This window comes from Apium graveolens, chromosome 3, assembly GCF_009905375.1.
Source record: "Apium graveolens cultivar Ventura chromosome 3, ASM990537v1, whole genome shotgun sequence".
In the NCBI taxonomy this organism is placed as follows: domain Eukaryota; kingdom Viridiplantae; phylum Streptophyta; class Magnoliopsida; order Apiales; family Apiaceae; genus Apium; species Apium graveolens.
Window position 1 is genome coordinate 170414032 of NC_133649.1, and position 14869 is coordinate 170428900.

At 40.2% G+C, this 14869-nt stretch overlaps 1 non-coding gene across 1 annotated transcript; it reads right to left on the bottom strand.

The window, feature by feature from the left end:
- Nucleotides 1–1980: 1980 nt before the first annotated feature.
- Nucleotides 1981–2087, bottom strand: LOC141715378 (small nucleolar RNA R71). The gene has a single exon (XR_012572143.1). It is a non-coding gene; the product is annotated as a small nucleolar RNA R71 (small nucleolar RNA).
- Nucleotides 2088–14869: the final 12782 nt, after the last annotated feature.

Sequence of the window (14869 nt, forward strand, 5' to 3'; positions counted from 1 at the left end):
TTGGACTCAAGTTATTGGTATTTTGATGTGTTTTTGTGTTATTGCATTTCAGGTATCAGTTAAATGAAGAAAAGAGCTTTTAAAGGAAATATGATGAAAAGTGATCAGAATTGGAATCCAAGGCCATTGTCAAGTTGTAGAGAATCTCAATAGCTTCGCGTGGGCAGTTGAATCGCCTAATTCTGACGAGTAGAACTCAAGTTATGGCCAAAACAAGATTCATCAGAATATTTTTCCCAGTCAGTAGCTGAGCGCCCGCTCAGCAGAGCTGAGCGCCCGCTCAGAGAGCTGAGCGCCCGCTCAGGAGAGCTGAGCGGCCGCTCAGGGCGCGGCTGGTCGCTGATTTCGCTGAAAAAGCCTTTTTTGAGTAGAATTTGACGATTTTAAGGGTCCAGGTCCACTAGGGGCGTATATATACTTAAAAAAAAGGTTTTCATCATCCGGGAAGATTGGGATACCAAGGAGAAGACCAAGAAGCACAGAATAACTCCGAAAAAGAAGATCTTGTTTTCAAATTGTGATTCTTTGAATTAGTTGTAACTTTGGATGCTCGTTTTCGTTCTTGTTGAACCTAGATCTCGTTTATTCGTACTTTGATTATTATTTAGTTTATTAAGACCTTGTTTATACCATGCTTTCATTGGAACCCATGGTGACGATGAGTTCGATTATGGGCTAATCGTTGTCATGGGATTCTAGCGGATTTACTTATGGATTTCAATAGTTAATTGTTTCGATATCTTGGTGTGTGGTGATTGATTGATATCCTAGTATTGGTTGTGCTTATTCGTCTTATGTGCGTAGCTAACATATAAGATAGCGTGTTAATCTCTATTGAAGCGACAGTGAATATAGAGGTTTAGAACTTGCCATGCTAGCATAGGTTCATGTATTTGTTATATATGATTCGTAGGTAACTCTAACCGTTTTACTTTCCCTATGTAATCAAGATAGATAACTTATTCTTAAACCATTATGTTGTCAAATTCTATAGACATATAGGGTCTCAATATAATTGGTGCCTATTCAGCTTCTATCTCTTTTGTGGATGTCTGGTAGAATGGTACTCGTGCAATGAAAGTTGGCGTTTATCAGTTTCGTGTTATTTGATTAGTGTCATCACCATCACATGTTAAGGTTAAGAATGAAAAGGCTATTGAATGAAGTAGTAATGAAGTTAGGATCCCATGTTTGTCATATATAGTAATTCAACCTCAATTCTCTTAGTTAATGTTATTTAGTATAATCTCTTAGTTTAATAAAAACCCAATTTGTTATTTGTCTTAGCATTGAGCGATAACCATACATTATTGCATAGGTGCATAAATTGAACTTAACCTAAACCAGTCTCTGTGGGAACGAATCTGATTTATATCTTATACTACTTGCGAACGTGTATACTTGCGTGAATATTAGCGTGTGTTTTCGCCCTAACAAGTTTTTGGCGCCGCTGCCGGGGACTCGGTGTTAATTTTTAGTTTATGTGCTTGTCATCAGTGGTCGTTAAAGTTCACTGACTCGGATTCTTTTACTTTCACGGTTTATTTGTTTGTGTTTCAGGTACTCATTATAATGGGAGATCCAGCAGCACGAACGAAAGCCTTGATGGATTTTTCTCAACCCAAGATCAATGACATTCAATCTAGCAATGACATTCAATCTAGCATTATCCGGCCAGCTATCACAGCTAATACCTTTGAGATCAAGCCTGGCATAATTCAATGGGTACAGACTTCAGTCCAGTTTGGGGGTTCTCCAATGGAAGATCCTAATACGCACATTAGGGATTTCATTGAGATCTGCGACACCTTCAAGTTCAACGGTGTTTCCGAAGATGCTGTGAAGCTGAGACTATTCCCATTCTCTTTGAGGGACAAGGCTAAGAGCTGGTTACACTCTCTACCAGCTGGTTCGATTACTACTTGGGAAGATCTTGCTCAGAATTTTCTTACTAAATTCTTCCCTATGGCGAAGACAGCTGCAATGAGGAACGCTATTACTCAATTTGTGCAGCAAACGGGAGAATCGCTATGTGAAGCTTGGGAGCACTACAAGGAGATGCTTAGGAAGTGTCCTCATCATGGAATTCCTGATTGGATGATCATCACTTGTTTTTACAATGGGTTGGGAGCACAGTCCAGACCCATGCTCGATGCAGCATCAGGCGGAGCATTATGGGCAAAGAGCTATAAGGAAGCTTATGATCTAATTGAACTGATGGCTGCTAATGAATATCAGTATCCAACCCAGAGATATCCACAGGGCAAGGTAGTAGGAGTACTTGAGGTGGATACAGCTACGGCTATCACTGCTCAACTAAAGGCGTTGTCTATGAAGATCGATTCTCTGGCTAACTATGGTGTTAAGCAGATAATTAGTGTTTGTGAGCTGTGTGCAGGTCCGCATGCGACAGAGCAATGCGCTATATCTAGTGACTCAGCTCAGTTTGTGAGCAACTTTCAGAGATCGCAACAACCAGTTCCAGGTACTTATCATCCTGACAACTGGAATCATCCTAACTTCAGCTGGAGCAACAATCAGAATGTGATGCAACAGCCATTCCAGCAGTTTGGAAATAAGCTAGTTAACCCTCCTGGTTTTCAGCAACAATTTACACCAAGACAACAACTCCAACTTCAACAACAAACTCATGATGCAGGTCTATCTTCGAATGAAAAATCTGAATTAGAGGAGTTGAGGCTTATGTGCAAAAACCAGGCTCTTATATGCCAAAGCCAAGCTGTTTCTATCCAGAATCTGGAGAACCAAATAGGGCAAATTGCTAATGCCTTATTGAATCGACCACCAGGAACGCTTTCTAGTGATATAGAAGCCAATCCAGGAAAGAAGAAAGTTGAAGAACATGTGAACGCCGTCACCTTAAGGTCTGGAAAGGTCGCAGCCCCCAAGTTCAGCAAGACGAAGAGCCAGAAAAATCTCAAGATTCAGAAAATGCAGTTGTGGCTGAAGAAGATGTGCAGAAGGAAGTAGAGGTGGAACCAAGGAAGACTACTGTGGAACACACTCCTCCTGAGGGTAATACAGGGGAGAAACAGATTTATCCTCCACCTCCTTTTCCTAAAAGGCTGCAGAAGAAAAAGCTGGATAAGCAGTTTGAGAAGTTTCTGGAGGTGTTCAAGAAACTTCATATCAACATACCTTTCGCTGAAGCTCTTGAACAGATGCCTAGCTATGCGAGGTTTATGAAAGGTATTCTCTCTCGGAAAGTGAAGCTCGATGACTTAGAGACCGTTGCTCTAACGGAGGAATGCAGTGTTGTGCTGCAACAGAAGTTGCCTCTGAAGCTTAAAGATCCTGGAAGCTTCACTATTCCTTGCACCATCGGAAACTTGTCGTTCGACAAGTATTTATGTGATTTAGGAGCTAGCATCAATCTGATGCCCTTATCTATCTTCAAGAAGCTTGGTCTGCCTGAGCCGAAACCAACATACATGTCATTGCAACTAGCTGACCGTTCCATCGCTTATCCACGAGGTATAGTGGAGGATGTCTTGGTCAAGGTGGATAAACTCTTCTTCCCTGCTGACTTTGTAATTCTTGATTTTGAGGAAGATAAGAAGATTCTCATTATCTTGGGAAGACCATTCTTGGCTACAGGCTGAACTATGATCGATGTGCAAAAAGGAGAGCTTTCGATGAAGGTTTACGATCAAAAGGTCACTTTTAATGTGTTCAAGGCAATAAAGTTACCCACAGAAAAAGAAGAGTGCTTTAAAATAGAGCGGGTCGACTCAGTTTTTGAAGATGAAGGAGGAGTAGAGCAACTGCAGGTTTTGAATGCACCTCCGTGGGAGAAGAAGTTGGATATGCCATTCGATTCTCTTGGGTTAGCAGAGCTGAAAATATCTCAGGAGCGTTTTGAACCATTTACTCAAGAAGCTCCCATACTTGAGCTCAACCGACAGCCAGATCACTTGAGTTATTCATTCTTAGGTGTACCCCCTGACAAGGGGTTGGGATATATCTTTGATGATGTAGAGGGTAGCCGAACGGATTCTCCAGTGCCTATAGAGGGTTCTTCTCATGTGCAGCAGGTAGTTGATAGGACTGGTGTTGGTGATGAGGAGTACAGGCGAGTAATTAGGCGTATGAAGGCCATGCACGACATTCACCGTCATTTTGCTGAAGATTTGACACATGCTTTCGGTACTATTTTCCGAGACACTAGTGGCGAGGTTGATTGGCCACCTGATCCTCCACCCGACAAGGGTGAATCTCCCGCTAATTAGGTATGCCTGAAATCCTTATTATTGCCTTCAATGAGGACATTGAAAATTTTAAGTTTGGGGGTGATAATGTAAGGATTAGTAGTGTGTGTCCATATAGATTCATATAGATTCATGTTGCATGTTTAGTTGTAGTTCATTCATATTTTTGTATGATTGTTCATTTAGGACATATTTGTTTGTTTTTATGTAATTTCATATAGTTGCATTTGCATGCATATTTAGCATGATCCCTTAAGATGAACTATGATATTGGATAAGTTGATGTTGATTTGAGTGTGGTGATGAGGAATAGAGGGATGTTTAAGTCTTAATGAATTGATTTGCATGCCAGAAATAAATATTTTCACAAAGTCTTATAGGGTTGCTTTTGATCTAGATCATGATCATACTTGTTTGTTGTTGAGATTTAATCACTTGGTTATATTTAGAATTTTTGATATTCTCGTAATGACGTAAAAACACTGATTTTGTTTTATCTGGAGAAAAACTTGGATTTCATTGCTAGTTGTTGTAAGGCTAGGTGTCAAATGGCTAGTAGCCGGCTCATATTTTTATGAGTAGTCTAGGGTTGAATGAGATGGAGCGAAACGCACTCATTCAGAAATTGTTGAAAAAAAAGGAAAAAAAAAAAGGAAAAAAAAAAGAAAAAAAAAGAAAAAAAGTATGTGTTTATGCATAATTGATCAAGAGTGAGCTCTTTAATACTCGAGTTATTAAGTTTTAGGGGACTTTGTGCCTAGTGACCTAAGGCTTTTATAGTCTGGGATCCACTAACCTAACGCTCGCTACATGGGTATTATTGTATAAGTCTTTTGGGACCTCATTCATTGCACGATCAAATAAGCATCTTTGTTATGTGTTCAATAATAGTGTGAATCCTTGTATAACTCTAGTAGAAAGGAGGTGTTGTGAGTCATAATGCGTTTATTGTCTATTCTGTTTATAAACTTTTGATTGTTTCGATGATAGATAAGTTATGGTTATTGATCTAGTATCGAGAGTATATCTGTTAAGCATCCACACACGCACGTTTCTGGTTTGTGAGTTGGTTTGTGGGATTTATTTGAACTCTGTTTAAAGTCATTGCATTTTTAGAGGCATTGGCTTATTCATTTGGTTATGGTTATTCTGAGGGGATCGATTGCATTGTCATTTAGTTGAATTCACGTAGTTGCATTCATGCGTTAGGTTTATTTTGTAGTTTTGAGTCTGTTTATGCTTGAGGACAAGCATCGATTCAAGTTTGGGGGTGTGATAAGTGGATTTTATATCCACTTGGAATGCTTTATTACAAGCTTAAATTGGTGTTTTGGACTCAAGTTGTTGGTATTTTGATGTGTTTTTGTGTTATTACATTTCAGGTATCAGTTAAATGAAGAAAAGAGCTTTTAAAGGAAATATGATGAAAAGTGATCAGAACTGGAATCCAAGGCCATTGTCAAGTTATAGAGAATCTCAATAGCTTCGCGTGGGCAGTTGAATCGCCTAATTCTGACGAGTAGAACTCAAGTTATGGCCAAAACAAGATTCATCAGAATATTTTTCCCAGTCAATAGCTGAGCGCCCGCTCAGCAGAGCTGAGCGCCCGCTCAGAGAGCTGAGCGCCCGCTCAGGAGAGCTGAGCGGCCGCTCAGGGCGCGGCTGGTCGCTGATTTCGCTGAAAAAGCCTTTTTTGAGTAGAATTTGACGATTTTAAGGGTCCAGGTCCACTAGGGGCGTATATATACTTAAAAAAGGTTTTCATCATCCGGGAAGATTAGGATACCAAGGAGAAGACCTAGAAGCACAGAACAACTCCGAAAAAGAAGATCTTGTTTTCAACTTGTGATTCTTTGAATTAGTTGTAACTTTGGATGCTCGTTTTCGTTCTTGTTGAACCTAGATCTCGTTTATTCGTACTTTGATTATTATTTAGTTTATTAAGACCTTGTTTATACCATGCTTTCATTGGAATCCATGGTGACGATGAGTTCGATTATGGGCTAATCGTTGTCATGGGATTCTAGCGGATTTACTTATGGATTTCAATAGTTAATTGTTTCGATATCTTGGTGTGTGGTGATTGATTGATATCCTAGTATTGGTTGTGCTTATTCGTCTTATGTGCGTAGCTAACATATAAGATAGCGTGTTAATCTCTATTGAAGCGACAGTGAATATAGAGGTTTAGAACTTGCCATGCTAGCATAGGTTCATGTATTTTTTATATATGATTCGTAGGTAACTCTAACCGTTTTACTTGCCCTATGTAATCAAGATAGATAACTTGTTCTTAAACCGTTATGTTGTCAAATTCTATAGACATATAGGGTCTCAATATAATTGGTGCCTATTCAGCTTCTATCTCTTTTGTGGATGTCTGGTAGAATGGTACTCGTGCAATGAAAGTTGGTGTTTATCAGTTTCGTGTTATCTGATTAGTGTCATCACCATCACATGTTAAGGTTAAGAATGAAAAGGCTATTGAATGAAGTAGTAATGAAGTTAGGATCCCATGTTTGTCATATATAGTAATTCAACCTCAATTCTCTTAGTTAATGTTATTTAGTATAATCTCTTAGTTTAATAAAAACCCAATTTGTTATTTGTCTTAGCATTGAGCGATAACCATACATTATTGCATAGGTGCATAAATTGAACTTAACCTAAACCGGTCTCTGTGGGAACGAATCTGATTTATATCTTATACTACTTGCGAACGCGTATACTTGCGTGAATATTAGCGTGTGTTTTCGCCCTAACAGGCCACGACCCCGAGGTCCAGTGATAAATACTATTTTTGGAGGACCAACTGTTGCGGGCTCATCTAGAAACTCTAGGAAAGCCTATACTAGAGAAGTTATGCATATTGTTGGGGAAGCCCCGAAGAGGGCTAGGACAGGAGTCACAACGACGTTCGATGATTCTGAATTGGAGGGTGTTAAATTTCCACACGATGATTCTCTGGTCAAAACAACGGTAATAGGGAACAGCCTAGTGAAGAGGGTCCTTGTAGACAATGGTGCCTTGGTGGACGTTTTGCTTCATAATGCCTTCATAAGGATGGGATATATTGATTCTCAATTAACTGATATGCCGATTTATGGATTTGCTGGAGTAGAATGTCCCGTTGAAGGGATAATTAAATTACCAATGACCATAGGTCAGGAACCGAGACAAGCAACACAGATGTTAGACTTCGTAGTGGTAAAGGCTGGATCAACTTACAATACAATTATGGGAAGAACGGGAATACATGCTTTCAAGGCAGTCCCTTCTTCTTACCATTCAGTGATGAAGTTTCCCACCCGGAATGGGATTGGAGAAGAGAGGGGAGATCAAAAGATGGCAAGGAGTTGTTATGTGGCCTCTCTTAGGGCTGATGGAGCAGGGGGTAGGTTCTGCCTATCGAAGATCTGGAAATTCATGAGAATGATGAAAAAAGAGGGAAGCCAGCAGAAGATTTGGTTCTGATTCCTTGGGCTCCCGAGGATCCTGAGAAAGTAACCTTCATCGGAGCATCTGATAAGTGGATTTTATATCTACTTGTAATTCTTCATTACAAGCTTAAGTTGGTGTTTTGGACTCAAGTTGTTGGTATTTTTTATGTGTTTTTGTGTTATTGCATTTCAGGCATCAGTTAAAGGAAAAAAGAAGCTTTTCAAAGAATTATTCTGAAAAATATCTGAATTGGAATCCTAGGCCATTATCAAGTTGTATATAATCTCGTTAGCTTCGTGTGTGAAGTTGAATCGCCTAATTCTGACGAGTAGAACTCAAGATATGGCTAAAAGAAGAATCAGCAGAAAAGTACAGAAGTCTGGGGCGGCCCCTACGGAATCGAGCCCATTGCTGGAGAAGAAAATCAATATATCGCTTATGTAGCTTACCCATTAGACCTTTTTGAAGAAGGTTTTATTACTAACATGTTTACTTCCATTGTAGGTAATATATTTGGGTTCAAAGCCCTGCGCAACGCGGCCGCCCCTCCATTAGCGCGGCCGCGCTGCCCCGATTTTTGACCCAAAATCTTGATTTTAGTAGAAATTTAATATATTAAGGGTCCTGGTCATCCTGGAATTTATATATACCAATAAAAAGACGTTTTTAACACTAAGGAGGCCTGGGAGAGCAATAAGAAGACCTAGAGAGCACGAGAAGGCTACGGAGAAGAAGACTTTTGTTTTCTTTAATATAGTTAATACTTGGATGCTCGTTTTTGATTTGTTCTTGAACCCTAGTACTCTTATATTGTTTATTATCATGCTTTCATTGGAACCCATGGTGATGATGAGTTCGATTATGAACTAATCATTATCGTAGGGTTCTAACGGATTTATTTATGGATTTCTTTAGTTAAATTGTTTCGATACCTTAGTGTGTGGTGATTGTTTGATATCCTAGTATTGGTTGTGCTTATTTATCTTATGTGCGTAGCTAACATATAAGATAGCGTGTTAATCTCTATTGAAGCGACAGTGAATATAGAGATTTAGAACTTGCCATGATAGCATAGATTCGTGTATTTGTTATGCATGATTCGTAGGTAATTTTAACCATCTTACTTACCCTATGTAATCACGATAGATAACTTGCACATTAAACCGTTATGTTTTCAATTCTTATAGACATATAAGGACTAAGCATAATTGGTGTATATTCAAAATCTATCTCTTTTGTGGATGCTTGGTAGTAGGGTATTCGTACAACGAAAGTTGCGTTTACTAGTTTCGTGTTATCTGATTAGTGTCATCACCATTACATGCTAAGGTTAAGAACAAAAAGGCTATTGAATGAAGTATTTAATGAAGTTAGGATCCCATGTTTGTCTCATATAAGTAATTCAACCTCAATTCTCTTAGTTAATGCTATTTAATATAATCTCTTAGTTTAATCCAAACCCAATTTGCTATTTTTCTTAGCATTGAGCGATAACCATACATTGTTGCATAGGTGCATAAATTGAACTTAACCTAAACCAGTCTCTGTGGGAATGAATCTAATTTATATCTTATACTATTGTGAACGCGTATACTTGTGTGTATTATTAGCGCGTGTTAACGTCCTAACAGCATCACTAGAGGAGCCCCTTAGAGGGAAGTTGGTGAGGTTTTTACAAGAGAATAGTGATGTGTTTACATGGTCAGCGGCTAATATGCCTGGCATAGACCCGGAACTGATCACTCACAAGCTGAATGTGGATCCAAATCGGAAGACTGTGAAACAAAAGAAAAAGAAGTTTTGCTCCGGAGAGGTAGGAAGCTATTAAGAAAGAAGTAGAGAAGCTCTTAGAGGCCGGTTTTATTGAAGAGATATAATTTTTAAAATGGTTAGCAAATCCTGTAATGGTAAAGAAGGCTAATAGAAACTGGGAAATGTGCGTGGACTTCACTGATCTAAATGATGCATGCCCAAAGGATTGTTTCCCATTGCCGAGGATAGATACATTGATAGATGCTACTGCTGGTCATGAGATGTTGAGCTTCATGAATGGATTTAGTGGATACAATCATATCAAGATGAATAAGGATGGCATCCCAAAGGTATCATTCATTACTGACTTTGGTATTTTTTGTTATCTTGTTATGGTATTTAGTCTCAAGAATGCAGGAGCCACCTATCAAAGGTTGGTAAACAAGATTTTCAAGGACCTTATTGGAAAAACTATGGAAGTTTATGTTGATGACATGTTAGTCAAGAGTTTGTTAAGGGCTGATCACATAACCCATTTGAGGGAAGCCTTTGAAGTGTTGAAAAATCATAAAATAATGCTAAATCCTACAAAGTGTGCATTCGCAGTGGGATCTGGAAAGTTTTTAGGTCTGATGGTCTCCAAGAGGGAATCGAGGCCAATCTTGATAAAATAAAGGCTATATTGGATATGGAACCACCACGTTCCATAAAGGACGTTCAGAAACTCACTGGAAGAGTTGCAGTTCTAGGACGTTTCATCTCCAAATCCGGAGACAAGTGCTTGCCATTTTTTAAATTCCTGAAGAAGGTTAAAGATTTCGTATGGACTGAGGAAAGCCAGGAGGCATTTGAAGAATTGAAGAAATATATGGTTCAAGCCTCGTTGTTGGCCAAGCCAGCTCTGAATGAAACTTTATTCTTATACTTGGTCGTCTCAGAAAATGCCTTGAGCCCTGTATTGGTTAAGGAGGAACTTAAAGTCCAGAAACCCGTATACTATGTTAGTAAAATTCTGCATGGAGCTGAGTTGAATTATTCAACTATTGAGAAGTTTGCTTTAGCCTTAGTGATGGCTTCAAGGAAGTTGCGTCCTTACTTTCAGGCTCATAAAATTGAAGTGCCAACAAATCAGCCCTTGAGAAACATTATTCATAGTCCTAAAGCTAGCGGGAGGATGATTAAATGGGCAATAGAATTGGGACAATGCGACATCAAGTATAAGCCACGAACGGCAATAAAAGCCCAGGCATTGGCTGACTTCGTGGTGGAATGTACAATACCCAACCAAGAAGTCAGGGGGCAGGAAGATACTATACCTCAAGACACATAAGATAATAAAGGAGACAAAGAAAAGTCCATCGCATAGAAGGAATATTGGGTTCTCTATTTTGATGGAGCATCAAACAAATTCAAGCGGAGAAGGGCTAGTTTTACAAAGTCCAGATGGGTTCCTGATCGAATATACTACGAATAATGAAGCAGAATATGAAGCCATGATAGCTGGCCTCGGCCTAGCAGGGACACTGAGGGTCAAGAACTTGAAAGTCTTTGGGGATTCGAAACTGGTCATATCCCAGGTCAAGGGAGAGTTTGAGGCAAGAGATGATACAATGGCTAAGTATGTCCGCCTAGTAAGGGATGTGATGACTCAATTCGATGAATGCCACGTTGAGCACATTCCAAGGGAGGAAAATGCTAAGGCGGATGCGTTATCTAAATTCGCTTTATTAGAGATAGAGAAAAGTTCAGGAAAGATATACTTCCGCGTTTTAAAAACACGGAGCATTGATGTTAAGCTTGTAGCCCGACAGGGCTGGGGACATCATGAATAGATCCCATTAAGGCCCATATTCAAACTGGTTGGCTACCAAATGATGTGACTGAAGCACAAAAATTGACTATTCGAGCATTGAGATACTCCTTGATCGATGGGATTTTGTATAAAATATCTTATATGGTTCTTTACTTAAGATGTCTCAGACCTGATGAGGCACATTTGGCTCTTGAAGAAGTACACGAAGGTATCTGTGGGCAACACCTGGGGGGCAGAGCACTGGCTCATAAGATAACCTGTTTAGGCTTTTATTAGCCAGAGATGATGGCCGATGCCAAAGACTATGTGAGGAAGTGTGAACGTTGTCAGAAACATGCACCAGTTGTTCGACAACCTCCTAAGATGCTAAATTCCATTAATTCTCCCATCCCTTTTGCTATGTGGGGAATGGATATACGTGGGCCTTTTCCCATGGCCACAGCTCAAAGGAAGTTCTTGGTTGTAGCCATAGATTATTTCACTAAGTGGATTGAAGCCAAACCTTTGGCTAAGATCACAACTAAGCAGGATGCACAATCCCTGTGGGAAAATATCATGTGCCGATATGGAATTCCCCGTATCCTGGTTACCGATAATGGAACACAGTTCAATAATGAGGAATTCAAGAAGTATTGCGAAGATATTGAGATTGAGTTACAGTTTACCTCCATAGCTCACCCGCAAACAATGGGCAAGCGGAAGTGGCGAATCGTATAACCCTGGATGGACTGAAACAGAGGATCGAGAAATCAAGGAATAACTGGGTGGATGAAATACTCCCAATACTATGGGCTTATAGGATTACTTGTACAGTCACTACTGCAGCAACTCCCTTCATGTTAGCATATGGGGCAGAAGTGGTTGTTCCTGTGGAAATATCACACTCGTCTCCCTGAATCCAAGCATACAATGCTGAAAAAAATGAGGAAGGGCAAAGACTAGCCCTTGATTTAATTGATGAGGTACGAGATGAGGCACATGGCAAGATAGTGGAATATCAGAAAAAAGCTTCTTTTTACTACAACTTAAGGATAAAGGAAAGGTTTTTAAAATAAGGGGACTTGGTTCTGAGAAAGGTGGAAGCTTCTGGTGTTGGACAGAAGGGAAAACTCGTCCTAAATTGGGAAGGACCGTACAAGATCAAAGGTGTTCAAGGAAGGGGATCCTACAAGTTATTGACTATGGATGGTTTTGAAGTCCCAAGAACCTGACACGCACAGAACCTAAAAATTTACTATGAGTAAGATGGATGAGCATGATTTCCACTTGTCCAAGTGACAAGTAGGTTGAAAAGCACCTTGAAGCTTTGCTTGCTTAGGATTTCATGTTTTAGTTTTATAAGACTACTCTTTCAAATTTGAGGTTTATTAAGACTTGTGTAAGGGATGAGTCCCAAAAGTTTATGGAATTTATAAAATTTCCAAAATATGTTTAGAGCCCCTATGGCATAACAAATAAACTAAATGCAAAATTCTAATAAGAGTATAAAGTTTGATAAATAAATCAAGTTCGAATAAGAAATACAAAAGATAGTCTCAAGGATAAAATAAGATTAATAAATTATGCAGGGCTAGTAAAACTCTAAGGAGCGAAGGTGTCCTCAGCATCCATATCATCATCTTCTCCGCTCTCGCTTGATGTCTCATCAGTCCCAGTCTCTAAGAAAGAAGAGTTGTGTCAGCTGCTAAAGGCCTTGAAGATGACTCGGGAGGAGGAAGAAGCGGGTCCTGAGGGATGTCATACGAGACCACTACGCGGGTACGAAACCTCTATAGTAGTGTCTCATCATCAGGGCACACATAGTCTGCTGGGTTAATATCGGGAAAAGCCTCGTTCACGGTCCCAAGGGTCGTGTCCCAGCCAGTCCTAAGAAACCCAAGGAACACCTTGTTGTCCCTCACCCTCATAGACTGAGTAAACTCCTCCGAGTCTAAATAAGAATCAATGGCTCTGTCCTTCTCGGCCCTCAGCACGACCAGTTCAACATTTGACTCTCCTAGCTCCTCCTCCTTACGCTTCATCTTTCTCTCTAGCGAAGCGTACTTCTTCTGCTCCCTCCTAAGAGCGTTATCAGCCTTATCTGAGGCCTTCTTTCACGATTCAGCTTGCCTCACAGCAGCTTGGAAATAAGCATTAGACTGAAACAAAATAGTAAACAAAAAATGTAAGGCAAGAGAATGCTACAAGTGTATAAAAAAGAGTTTGAGAAGAGGGGTCGTACAAAGGCCAGAGATTGAGCGCCCATAAGCTTTATTATCTCCATATCTGGGCCAGCCACGATGTCAGTAAGGTCCTTGGGGGTTACACTGTGGTAGGACCAATTCCACGCATGTTTTGTGGATCCAACCACGGTATCTCCACGACGGAACCCCCAGAGAGGCTGGAAAGCACCAGTGGCAACAGAAGTGGGAGCAGCAGCAGAAACAGGAGCATTCAGGACTTCAGTTCCCCCTGAGGAAGCCTCCACCATAGGCTCCTTATGCTTCCTCAAAAATCTAGGCTCAAAAGCCTTTCCCCGGGTATCCAACCCTGCGAGTCGGGCCTTTTTCATCCTCGTTGTCTCTTCAACAATGGGCAGGTTATCTTCGTTGATTTCCTTAGCGGACGCAAAAACAAAAGAGAAACAAAAATAAGTGGTGTCAATAATGCACGGAAAAAAAAAAGAAAAAATGAGAAGGGAAGAAAAATATCCTGCACAGAAATTGAGGAAAGCCCCACTTGGATAAGGGAAAACTCCTCTAATAAAGTCCATCTAGGAGTGGTACCGTCATCCTGGATGAGCTCATTATAGATAATAGTCTCTTCAGGGGTTAGGTGAATGGATTTGAGGCTACCATCGCTGACCTTCCTGAAGGAGGATCTGAAGAGGGTACCCCAGTCTCCATTCTCCCACCTAAGCCCGACAAAACTACTCCTCCAGTGTTGGTTATTGTCAGGGATTGAAGCACTGTTAAAGATGTGTTTGCATTTGGGCCTTTATCTAATATAGACCCAACTACATGTATTTTGAGAACTATTGTAATATTGGAAGATTTTCCTAAAAACAGCTACTGACAAAGGGAAACCGCTCCTAAGACACAATACCATGAAATATAAAATATTTCTCCAAGCATTAGGGGGAAGATGACAAGGACTAATTTGTAAGTCTGCTAGTAAGACAGGAATGAAATCATGAAAAGGAAATCTAAGCCCTGCAGTGAGGGCATCTGCATAAATGAATAGGGTGCCGGGCTTCCAATGGCATGTGCGGTCACCACCTTTAGCGGGAACTAGCCTAAGAGGGGGACGAACGTTTTAAAGTGTGTTAAGCTTATCAAAATCTATATTGTACCATTTATTACAATAGTCAAATGAATCTAGATGTGCATTAGATGGGTATTCACCCCCCCTAGTGTTTATCATGTCTAGTAAGGACAAATAAGAAGAACGAATTTCGATTTCATTACCTCGCTTGGAAGCAGAAGCGATTTTAGCCACCCTCTCAGAATTCTTATCTGCCATTGATGAAGGTGGGAGAAGAACTTGAAAACCTTGGAAGGAGGAGAAGAAGGCCAGAAAAGAGTTGTTTCCCTACTGGAAAATTCTTGAAGACTAGAAGAGAGGGGAAAGCTTTGGAGAGGTGAAATGATAAATG